Here is a 13,125-nt window from a genome sequence, read left to right as displayed (position 1 = left end):
TTTTGTATTGTTTCAGTCATGGCAAACTTGTTAAGTCATGTGGAGGATGAGGGTAGTGTTGAGTTAGGAAGGGGGACACAGTGATAGAAGGGTAAAGAGGGGTGTATGCTTGTCAGTCTTGATTTGATAGATTGTTATGTAAATGAAGAGTTTGTTCGCAAAAACCCATAAGTCCATTTTTGAAGATTTTGAAGTACAGTCTCTGTCATAAAATACAAAATAATACCTTTTAAATGATATATTGGTCACTGCATATAAAGGTACATTTTTGAAGTTACGTTCAAAAGAAGCAAACATTTTCTTATTCATTCTCTCTATTTTTCTTAACCTTTAATCGCAAATATCTCCATTTGGCAAATATGGACTGAACGTTTTTTGCAAACAAACTCTTCAAATTAGCATGCATACATCCAAATTAGTGTTACTGTAAGGGTGAGGTGTATTGCACAATTTGAGAAGATACATATTATGTCACAGGTGTTAGAAATTATGAACACAAAACGCATTGCACCAAGACTAACATTGAGGAAGCTTTGCACTAAGCCTCAACATTTTGTTGGGCGCATTTTTGACTGCAGATGTTTCATGCATGGTTTTTCTACTCACATTCTTTAGGGATGACAAAACTGTGGCGATATTTGAAAGGGGGGCAGAGAGGAAGTGAGGGGCAGGAGGAGGGGCATGGAGGTGGAGATAGAAGGGGAAGAGGAGGGAAATGAAGAAGGGGAGGGGGTAAGAAAGGAGGATGGGGGTGTGGAGGGGATGGGCATGAGCTCAGTCCTATCTGCATTATCCGTCATTGTTATCCGAGTCATAGGAACTTGTATTGTCCCTCATTTCAGTGTTGGTCCCAAATATCAATTACCGACTAGAAGCCAAGAAAGTGATGCCTTGTCCGCAGAATGAGGAAATTGTTGGGATTCTTTGGTGTAAAATAATTGCAGGCACTTCTCTCTTGTTTTGCAGTTGTATTTTCCAAGGTAGCTGCAGTGGAAAATGTATTCGAGTGCATTTGTTGTTAATAACATTTTTTTTTTTTGGGGGGGGGAGGAGGGGGTTAGGAAAAATTCTTACATTATGCTTTGTTGTTGTTGTTGTTGTTGTTGTTGTTGTTGTTGTTGTTCTAAACATATCATGAATTCACCTCTGTAATTTATTTTTCTTGAGTAGGCCTACCCAGTAATGCTCTGAGTTAAAAAACAAACAAGCAAAAAGCAACTTATCAGGAAATAAGCATAGACTATGTTCCAAATGGTAAATTATATAAGTTCAAGTAGGTTTTCAAGGCTGTGCAACAGCAATGTGAACATGCAATTGAAAGTAAAAATGTCAGTGGTGGGTATGACCTATACTTTCTCACTGGTTCGTATCAATTGAGCAATTCACACTGGACAAAGTCTTCAGACGCAATGCTCCTGGTAACCCACAGATAAGTTTTGTTTTTGTTATTGCTCTGTTGTTGTTTTTGTTTCCAGTATATGATGGGATGATTTCACGTGTGTGAATAGCTCAGCTAACTCTTCCTAAGGGTGAAATATTTTGTCTTATTTCAGGATATTTACACATGGAAAACATACCACTACACAGAAACCCCAATCCTCTCACTATCTGTATATCTCATTCTGTTTTTCTGTATGTCTGTTTCTGCGTGTGCCAAGTTATTATTTTTTTGCCTTTTTGTGAAGTCTCTCTCTCTCTCTCTCTCTCTCTCTCTGTCTTTATGTCTTTAAATTGCCATGTCTATCTCTCACAAAGATTCTCTTTCACTAGGTTATGATTATCTGAATAAACTTACCACATTTTCTCTGTGCCTCTTTTTTTTTGTGGAGTGGTAAGCGGTTATCAGACTTCGGGAGGGCTTAATTTCTTTCCCTATTATTTTGCCGGCCTTCGCGATTCATGCCAAGTTTTATATCCACTTTCGTTGATTTTCTGTCCCTCTCCCCAACCCCTTCTCCTTTTGTTATGTTTCTATATTTGGGAAAGACTTGTCGAAAATGTACTTATGTTGTTGGTCCTTTCTTGCCCTGTCCTTAATCTCTTACCATTTCTTTGAGCTTTTCTATATGTCTCTTTATTCTGATTAGAGAGATCTCCCTTCTCCATTACATTGGATGGGGAAAAACTTCAGAATCAGTTACTGAGCTGAATTCAGCCGAGCAGAAAGTTTGCTTCCAGTATTCAACATCCAGATAATTAAAAAGATATCTCTTGTGGAATGGTCAATGGATAGGCAGATTAAGGTTTTTCTCTCTTTCTTTGTTCTTTTTTTTTCTTTTTTTTAAGGCATATGATCAGGGCACAAGAGTTCCTTATAAGTGCAGAATTGCTGTCCAGTAGTATAAAGTGTGCTCATCATACACTTGTATTATGTGGACCTACATTTTGTATGATCATATCCAAATAAAAGAACATTTTTCTCAACGTTGATTTTATACATGAATGTTTAAATGTCAATAGTCTCAACTTTGATATTCATAATGTCTCTAGACAGCACATTTTGTGATAATCTGCCATTGATGAGAATGTAAGTGATGAGACATATTTAAGCATTTGTGTAAGATCCCCCCCCCCCCAAAAAAAAAAGAAAGGAAAGCGAAGGAATTCCTTTAATCGTGTAATTGATCTTGTACATGACGGTACATATTGTTTTGTCTGTTCTTCCAAGAAGACTTGGACGGTAGAACTATGAAACCTAGTGGAATTGGTGAAATAACTATGATTTTTTAATGTGTTTAGAAATATGTTTCATGCCAATGGATAATGTGTGCTTAAGTCCCACAACAAACTTGAGCCTCGCTTCTCCCAAGTGCATTCCTCAAATCGTGTTTGGCCATTGTGGTGTGAAGGCAGGGCTCGACACTAACAGTGGCCCGGTGGCCCGGGGCCACCAAATTTCAGAAAAGGGCAAATTTGGTGGCCCACCTCGGGCCACCAAAATATTTTGAAAAGTGTGTCAATAAATTCGTAACTTTTTGCGCTGGAAATGCATAAATGCATGCAGTGAGTGTGCGAATTATTTTTAAAAATGGACTTTTATAAATGTTTTTTTTTTTCGGGCCACCAAATTTTTCTCTCAGGCCACCAAAAATTCGAAATTGATGATTTTGGTGGCCCCATTGGGCCACTGAAAAATAAAGTTAGTGTCGAGCCCTGGAAGGCATATAGTCTTTGCTGTATCCTCGGTTTGCTCTTACAATGCCAGTGCTCTGACTTCTAAAACACTACTTATGTTTTACAAGTGGAATTTTCACAAAAGTAATATTTCATGCTCGGCCAGGTGAGATGGATTGCACTTGCTTTTAACTCTGCAGAATCAAAATTCGAAATAGAAGTACATATAACAGGCAAAAATGTCTGTGTGCTTTTGTTTATTGCTCTCTAGTGGTTTGCAGGAAATACGCAAAAAAATTCCACTTTTACAGTATTTCGGAGAATGAGCCACGAGCTTGAACTTGTATTTAGATTACGTCCAGTCTGTAAATCTTTCACATCATGTACATTGTGTGCATATCGCATCCAGAGTTGCGTACAGTGAAAACTCAGTATAACGAGATACTTGGGACCAAGACGATTTGTTCTTTATATCAGATATTTTGTTATATCAATAGTTTATAAACAATACAAAACAAAAGAAATTAATTTATTGGAACCGGAGGATTTGATTTTTTATATCAGGTATTTTGTTATACCGGATCTCGTTATATCGAGTTTCCACTGTATTTGATTGGCAGGTCATTTAGTTTGCGACGAGCAGCTTTCAGTTCGGAAATTTCATTTGTGGCGAGTGATCAGTGAAGGAAGAATCCATTTCAGTCTCTGAACGCTCTTCTAAAAATGTAGCGGTGTTAAGAAATGCCATTCAGAGATGTGATGATAATTGAGTTCACGCTTAAGTCTAAAAACCTCTCCCGGAGTTGAGGGGGGTTGGAGGAAGTGACTGCGGCCGGAGTTTGTCCCCCCGCTGGGGCTCTTCCACCCCCATCAATTCCTGGTATTTGAAACCTCAACCCCACTCAAGAATTCCTGTCCTGATTCCCCATGACAGTGTAAAGGAGGCGCAAACTAGAAATATCCCCCTCTCAAAATGCATATTATCTTCTACCTCTCTTCCCGCCTCCCCCCTCTCTCTCTCTCTCCTCCCTCTCTCCCTCTCTCTTTCTCCCACTGTCTCTCTCATATATGTTTTTATATTCCTCATTCTCTTCCCCTCCCCCACACTATTTATCATAGAGCTCTTTGATACATGTAGCTTGAGAGATAAAATTGTGATATTACATCAAGGAGTTTAACTCCTTCATTATATTTACTGCTTTTTGTCCATATGTTTTTCAGCTTTCCAACATGTATCTTTATCTTCCCTTTTTCTTTTTTGTTTCTGTTCTTTCTTTTGCATTCATATTACTTATTCTTTTTCAATATTAATGTTTTTTATTGAGTTTCAACATTCATGAACTTATTAGCATAACAATAAATAAATCACATAAAATGGGAAAAATAAAGGAATTAGAAGGAGAAAAAAAAAGAAAAAAAAGCAGTACGAAACAGTCATATACACTGCCTATTTTCCCTTTTTTTTTCTTTTTTCCCCTTGTAATAGTACTTCTTAGTAATAGTAATAGTACTTAGTAGTAATTCTTAGTAAAAGTGATTGAATACTAAACTGGAGTATATTGTCTGAATATTGTGCAAAGTTCTCACATTAATATGAGCATTCTAGGTGTGGCGCTCTGTAGAGAAACATTGTATCATGTATTATGATATGACTTTGCTTTGCCAAGACACCAGTTGAAAGTTTTTGTTAGTTTGTTTGTTTATCTTTTTAACAAAAAGTATCTCTGCCACCAGCATACAAATCATGTGCCACTAGAAAATTGTATTTTCTTGTTTGTGTGTCATTCAGAAGTCATTCACTTCTGCACATTTTGGAATTGAAGACTGTCTTTCAAGTTCTCTTCTGTTATTTTACTGTTACCACTCTACATGTTTCTTTTGCGACTCTCTACCTTTAGTTTCTTTTGCCACACAACTCTACGAGTATGTACTGTGTTGCCACGAAATTAAAAGTCTTGGAACTTAGTGCATGAGATTATGAAAACAATGGCTCTGAAGCCAAATTTGCAGTTCTTGGTTGGGTGAAAGTCATATGATATTGGCACGTTTAGCGAGAACCTGATTCAGAGCATGATTATTAGGTTTAAACTTCACGCACTGGGCAGTGGTAGTTGATTTGCTGCCGTATGAAGAGTGGACCGATCTAAGAGAGCTTACTGTAGATTGTACTCCTGGATATGACTGAGGATTTACTTTTCACTGCTTAGGGCTTCCTTCGGCATGTCTTAGCGCAGGCAGGATTTAAATTGTAGGCAATCAATGAAACATGCCAGTCGCTCTTTGTGCAGTCATCTCTGCGTTCAGTTAAGCCCCGAGTTTTCTCTCCCTCCCAAAGGAGGCCGAGGAGTACTTCGTAGGGTTTCCAAAGGACCTCCGCGGTAGGGGCGAATAATCGCAACAAAAGGGGCATTAAAAGGGGGGTGATGTAAGACCCACCCCTTCCAACCCTCCCTTCTAATTCTACCTCAGGAAGCCGTCGGAAGTATCCCGTTGGCGGTGGAGTGATAATTGAATTACTAGAAGAAAAAAAAAGGAGAGAACGAACAAAATGAGGACTGCTATTGAGAGAGAAACCTGTTCATCTTTCGTGAATCGGACTAAGAGCCTATGAGGTGGCAGGCACTCTGCAAGAAAGGGGTTGTTGATCGTTTCAAGGTGTTGATTAGGTGTTAAAGCAGCAGTAAAGATGGCCGTGATAGGCTGTGTGCAAGGTAATGGTCCCACCTCATAATTGTTGTGATGGTGATGATCATCCTAGTTATTGTAAGTGTAATGATTATTATTGTTATATTCATCAATGTTATCTTTATAATCGTTATATCCAATATCACCATCACATTTATTATCATGTTTGTCAATACCATTATTGATATCTGTTCTTACAATGATTATCATCATCATTCTTATCCTTAACTTGAGAGCTTCATGAATGTCTCTGAAGTGTAGAGTGTTTTTAAACAGAGTTTTAGGAGGAAATCTAATGGCGTAACATCTGAAATGAGTACTGGGTCCTCATTACCCTTACAGCAGCCAGCAAATGAGGATTTAAATTGCTTAAATAGATACGATGAACAAGGTCTGAAATCAGTAATAAACATGTGGGTGGGTGTGATTTGATCAGCCATGAACTCTATTTTTTTTCTTATCCTGTGCTTGGAAAACTGTCATATGATGGCTTCTTTTGTAATGATTTCACAAATTAGACCAGCGTATTTTTGACATTGCTCCCTCTGATATTGCAGTGTTTGTTTGTTTTTCCCCAAACTTTTGTGTCTGGACTCCAAGCCTATAAGATTTCTCCGTGTGAGTGAGCATCTGCGAGTGTGCGCAGGATGTTACCAACAAGGTAGATTTTACTGCTTCTCCTTTACCTCATACTGGTGTGGGAAAAACATGTCCTGCCATTGACGGGTTGCCGCATCGGGAGACGAGAGGAAATGCCGGTAGTCATGTTGAGCCATTGTTATCCCTCGGAGCGAATATAAGACTTTCTCTTGCCAAATCTGCCCACTGTCACACCCCCCCAACCTATGATATTGTCGTGTCATCGTAATGCGGAAAAAAGTTGAAGCTGTTGTGGTGAAGTTGAAGATGTTTGTGACAAGTTTCTGATGTCACAAGTAATCTTCCTCTCATGCCTACAATATTGGAGTGTCATCATAATGCAGAGAAAAGTTGAAGACGTCCCAGAGAAGTTTGAGATGTTTGTGACAAGTTTCTGATGTCGCAGGTAATCGTCCTGTCATGTGGTTTTGACAAGTGGAGATTGACGAACCAGCATTTGTCGGACAAGGTAGAAGTTTTAACCCCCTCCCTTCCTCCCATCATCACATCAAGTAGGTTACTGGGCAGATGACTCCTGATGCAAGGTCATCCTCAGGGCACACTGCCCATGACTGTCTGGGAGGATTGGATGTGGACTCATCGTTGCCCTGGTGACAGTCAATCCCTTATCACTTGAGTACAGCAGTGAAGAAATCGGGAAGATGTATGCATTGAGGAGGAGGCATTTTGTTTGATGCCATCTGCAGTGAAAGTTGCCCTAACTATTTTGAGTGTGTCAAAGAAGAGCAACAAAGTTTATATTAATATTAAATGTGGCAAAAACTTCCCTTTTTCCTAAGAATAAAGTTCTCTTTTATACCAGTATTTTTGAGAGGGATGCATACACACCATCCCTCTCTTATTGGAGCATGTAACCCTTATACCTTTCATATATTATTGTAATTTCCTTCTTACATTCATATATGACTGACCATGTACCCATGATCAAGGGTTAAGGTTGATCTAGCAGGGGAAAAATTGGAAAAAAGGTTGATTTGGCATGATGAGAAAAGGAAATGGAATATTGATCAAGCATCCCCTCCCCCTCTACTGTTCAATTCTAGTTCTTGATACGTAATAGAGAATTGTGGTTGAATGAAAGTTGGATGCTCCTTTTTTTTTTCTTGACAGTGTAATGATTTATGAAAGAGTAATACATTTTTTGAGAAAGTTTGAGAAAAACCTTTTTTTCTCTAATATTTGAATTTTTTTGCTGTTAACTCCTGAGAAGTGCAGGCACTTAGTAATTGGAAGATAACATTATGATGAGACTGTCACCCTTGGCAATCTCTGAAGACATTTCCACCAGACTAGGTAATATCCCACATTTGGCGTGAGGCGAATGTGATGGCGCAGTTAATGATGAGGACAATTTTCTCTAAGGCATTTCATTATATCACTTGCTAAGCTTAGCAATTTTGAAAGGAAGCACACAAAGATGATGCTTAGTGTAAATTGAAAACAGATCCCTGTGTCACTTCTATGATGGTGAGATTCGCGATGAGCACGCACGCCCCCTACCATTCCTTAGGTCCGTGGTGCTTGGGATGCTCCCGTAAGGCCGACTACAGAGACTAGAGACTTGATGTGTGGATGTTTCTCTTCCTTCCTTCTTGAGCGAGTCAAGTTTTGGTAGCCAGCTGCGGATGAACTTCTGACCATCACAGCGAATCCCTCCTGACGTTCAGGCAGAGAGCAAGGAGACATGCTAGGAGGAGGATGAAGAGGAGGAGGAGGAGGAGGAGGCGGGAAAGGTGGAGGAGGAGCAATGGGGATGATATGGTGTCATTCCTCCCCACGGGAGAATCGGAGATTGCCTGTGACAGATGTCTCTCTCTGCCCTCAACATCCCCTGTCATCTTTTCATCCCCGGGGGATTTGGCTCCTTAAGCCAGCTGTTTACGCTCTAGGTATCGAATCTGGACCAGCTACCCAAATGTTTGCTGGAGGAGGAGGAGGAGGAGGAGGCAGTAGGCAGTCGGCAGGCTGGGTTTGCCCTGCGCACGAGACTGCTCTTTTCTCTTCATTCTATCCTCTGTCTTCTTCCTCCTTTTCATCTTTGCCTCTTCTACTTCCGCATCATCTTTTTTTCTTCTTCTCCTTCTCAGCTGTACTCTCCTTTCCATCCTCTTGTCTTCCTTCCTTTTATCCTTCATTGCCTACTCATCTCTCACCTTCCTTTACTCTTCGTTATCTTCCTATCCTTTGTTTTCTCATATTAATCCCTGTTCCTTCTCCTTCATCTCCTCATCTTCTTCTTCTCCTTCATCCTTCTGATCTTGTATGTTTTCTTTCTTCAGTGGCAACTCCTGATCTGTGCAGTGATCAGTGCGATCCAATATGAGAGAAAGAGTGATGCTAGCTAGCCATCTAACCCCCATGTCTTTTAGGAGAAAGGAAGTGGAAAACGTTTCTCAGTAGAGACTGGCATGGAACTCACATAATCTTTTCCTCAAAGAAAAGGGGGGGGGGGGGGCTGGGAGGTTGCGGTCAGATGCCCATTTCAGAATGACTTTGGTTGTTGCTAGTTGAACTCTAGTCAATCTGGCTAGAAGAAGCCTGCACACTTTCCTCAGGATTTTACCAATGATAAATTTCTCATCCTGCTCTTTGGGCTGAAATGCGATAAAACCCTCTGCGAAAAGTCATGAAGTGCTACATGACCTCGATGCTTGAGAGATTTTACCCCCCTCGGAACCAGAAATCCCTTGATGTTCTGTGTAGCGTATCGTGCGTGCGGTTGGAGCAGAGGTAAAGACCAGTCCTAGAAAACTGATTGGTGTCTGTGAATGAACCAACATTGAACCATTTAAAGGTAATTCCATAAAATGGAGACGGGGTGAGAAGGGTAACTGATGCTCCAATTTTCTTCACTGCTTCATCAGTAGTTTACCAGGAGTTCATCATGGAGGGGCATTTCAGACCAAAGAATGTAATTGAGTGCTCCCCCTGTTGGAACAGTGAGCCGAGTGTGAAAGGGACATGGAGACACTCAGCAATCTGCAATGTTATGACAGTTTACACTCTGACTATGACAGAGAGAGATGGAGTTGGGGTGGAAGAGAGATAGATAGATAGACTGATAGAAGAAAGAGAAAGAAGAGGAAGAAGAAAAGAAGTTGTGGTTGTGAGGGGGAAATGGACGCAGCGCAAAGTAGTTGATGGTAAATCACTTGTGATATGACATGTCTTCAACTCTGGCAGGAAGGAGAAACGGAGAGAAGGAAAAAGATGAAGCGAAATGTGCCTATGCTTCGTTTTTAGGGCACAGCTGATTTTGCAGTTGGTATTAAACTGCCTGTGACAATTCTCTCTCAAGTTCATTGTCGTAATGTTGCGTGCTGTAAGGGGCAGCAATGGATGTGACCCATACGTATTACATCGCAGGATGCAAGACAACAGCAACAAATCTGGAGCCGCCGTGTTCGATGCATTTCTGCTCAAGAAAATCATTTCCATCAGGCATTATTGTGTCTTTTAGTCAGTGTGAAAGAAAAATTTCATTTCTCTTCTGTGAAAATGTTTTGCCAGAATTTCAGATTTCCAAATTCATGTGCCTGGTATCTCATTCCTTTTTTTCCCAGCTTGCCCCCTGTTTCACACTTTCTTTTTTCTTGCATTGTCTCTATGTTTTGTTTTGTTTTTTTTTTTTGTTATGCCTCTCCCCCAACACCAGACCTACTTTTGGAGCTCTATATCTGTTCAAGCCCCCAGCTCTCCCATAGTAATGAAACAGTTCTACAATAATGCCACATTAGGAAAGGGGGCAAAAAAAAAAAGGAGGTGGGGGGGGGGGTGGGCTGGGGAGGTGAAACGCCCCAATAGATTTTTCCTCCTCGGCCTACTGATTTGACATTTATAGAGAGAAAGGAGTTCATTATCAAGTTGCAAATTCTCCTTTGTGCGCTCTGTCCCGAAGAAGTAGGGAGAAATTGTGGGGTAACTTTAAACCACGTGCCCAAGGGGTCCGTGAATGCGACCTCAAAACTGTACAAGCTAGTATATCTGGCTTGACAGAGATTCGTGTTGGAAACCGTAGGATACCTGTACTCGGCTCAGACATTCCAGAGTCCATGCCGCAGATGACTCGAATGCGCGAAGCAGAATCAAAGAATCAGGATAAAAAGCCATGAGTTTCATGGGGATGGGACACAAAAGTTTTCAAAGTTACAGAATTGTGAAGCTTCACATGTTGCATAAAGGGACTGTACAGTACTGGTTGAGGTGGGGATTCAGGTTTGTAATATTCCTAAGTGAGATAATGAGAAACCTATTATGAAATATGAAAGAGCATGTAAATTTAAGAAGGATTCAACGTTTATTTGATAAAAAGTGGTTTTCAAATGGCCGAGATATCCAAAAAAGTGATAATGATAAAAGGTGACAGGCCACGCCTTTTATTACAATCTCTTTGTTTCACCTTGTTTTTGGATATCTAAGCCATTTCAAAACTGATTTTCATCAAATAAACTTTTGATACCCCTTAATAGAATTGCATGCTGTTTGACATCTCATAGAGTGGTTTCTGAATATCTCGCAAAATGTTAAAAGCTAAATCCTCACCTCAACCAGAACTGAACAGTCCCTTTAATTTCATTCTGCAGTGGTTATGATAGCAGTCACATATATACAAGCAGTTTGGAGGCTACAAAAATTCTACCAATTTTCCTGTAATTTTTTAGATTTAAATGATATTTTCACTCTACTTTGTGCCTGCTTTATTATCCTTTTTTCCATGTAGAAGCAATTCAAACCTGAAAATGTATTGGTAGTGTGTTGTTTTGGCCCACATACTAACATTTGTGTAGAATTTTAAAATACCAGGATTTAACATACTTCCACTCTAAACTAAACAATGCCCTTTTGTGTCATATTTCATCTTATAAGATCTGAAATACAATATAGGAATCTGATATTTTCATATTTGTATAAAAGCATTACAAAAAAAGTGTTGTGTATTGAGAGAGAACTAGAAGAAAAGTGTGATTTTTCCTTGTTAATATTTTTTTTTCAAAATACCAGGATTTATGTACTTCCACTCTAAACAATGCCCCCTTGTGTCATACCTTGCGTCATATTTCATCTTGTAAGATGTGAAGTAATATAGAAATCTGATATTTTCATGTGTGTATAAAAGCATTTGAAAAAAAAAATGTTGTGTACTTAGAGAGGACTAAGAACAAAGGGTGATTTTTCCTTGTTATTTTTTTAAAATACTTTTTATGAGTGGTATTTCACACAACCCCCTCCCCCCCCCCAAAAAAAAAAGAATAGTGTATCAGTACCACACAAGTGGTATTTCAGTCACACATAAGCAGAAAGAACTATGTGCAGGATCCCATAATATGTCATCGTTCCATGATTTACCGACAGTCAGATGGTAGTTTCATTCAAAGGTATTTTCCCCGTTTTCTTGTCCCAATCCTAACCCGTCCATCCTTTCCTTGTGTCTTAGGACTCACGGAAGATAAATAATTTTCTAAAAAACTCTCCTGTATGGTTAGATTCTGATGTACAGATTCTTGTTGAGAAAAATACTGGGCCTGTCAACGAAATTATACAGAAAATTCGCTGAATAATCTCAGGGTGGTAAACAAGTCTTCTTTTTTTTTTTCCAGCATTACACCTAAAAATGTTTTTTCCCATTAAAACTTTCCCCTGCAGAACTTGAAACAAGTGAATGTCTCTGTGACGTCGTCTCACATGAACCTGTGACAACTGTTCTCATTACGGTCCCCATTTCCCACACTGCTCGTTGCAGATTGATTGATGAATCTACGATGTAGGTCCAACTTTTCCTTCCCCTCATTATTGTTTCACCTTTTTACATACCCACTGCACCCCTCTACCCCCCCCCCCCCAAAAAAAAAGGAAGAAACACACACACAAAACACACACACACACACACACACACGCACACACACACGCACACACACACACACACACATCCCCTTCCCTGTTTTTCAACAGTACTACATAATGAAAATTATGATTGTGTGTTTGTGTGTGTGTGTGTGTGTGTGTGTGTGCACGATCTTAACAACATCAACAAAATCCTAGTTGATTTCACCTTGGTAAGCCCAAGTTCAATTCCTAAGTGGGAATTAATGGAGGTTGACACAGAGCATGTGCGTTGACCCCGCGACCTTTGCCCATCAAGGCGCCAAGGGCCCTAATCCTGGGCTCAGCTGAGTTAGTCTCGTGCTCCAGGCTCTTCACGGTATATGTGCACCGATATTCCACCAGGGTTGACTCGCCTCACAGTCACTCTCTCGGCAGCATTGAGGAACACACACAAAAAAAGAAGCTAACGCTTAGACTGACATGATCCAGCTGTTTCAGTGGAGAGAGATTCGGAGAAAGGACTCGACTTCAAAAGTTTTTGGCTTCCCCAATGTTTCAGTCGCAGTCTTGTATGAGGCGCTGTATGCACTCGGTTCAGGATTACCACCATGCACATGTGTGCTCTACTGCAAGTTTTTAAAAATATGGTATCCATCTTTTTGCACCCTGTGTAATATCTTAGCCTCTGTTCAAGGATGCTCTGTTTCATTGTTTTCGAATGTCAGTCAGACAACCGTGCGAGATGTCTGTGATACTCTCTGCGATATCTTGATTGTTTTCGGCTAATTGTGTCATCGTCATACGATCGTCTGCTTGGGAGCCAAAACTGAAATTCGTCCATCC

The sequence above is a fragment of the Diadema antillarum genome, unplaced genomic scaffold (genome assembly GCF_040938485.1).
Source record: "Diadema antillarum isolate AM-2024a unplaced genomic scaffold, OU_Dant_1.0 seq00001802_RagTag, whole genome shotgun sequence".
Classification (NCBI taxonomy): domain Eukaryota; kingdom Metazoa; phylum Echinodermata; class Echinoidea; order Diadematoida; family Diadematidae; genus Diadema; species Diadema antillarum.
Note: the sequence above shows the minus strand (reverse complement) of the source record.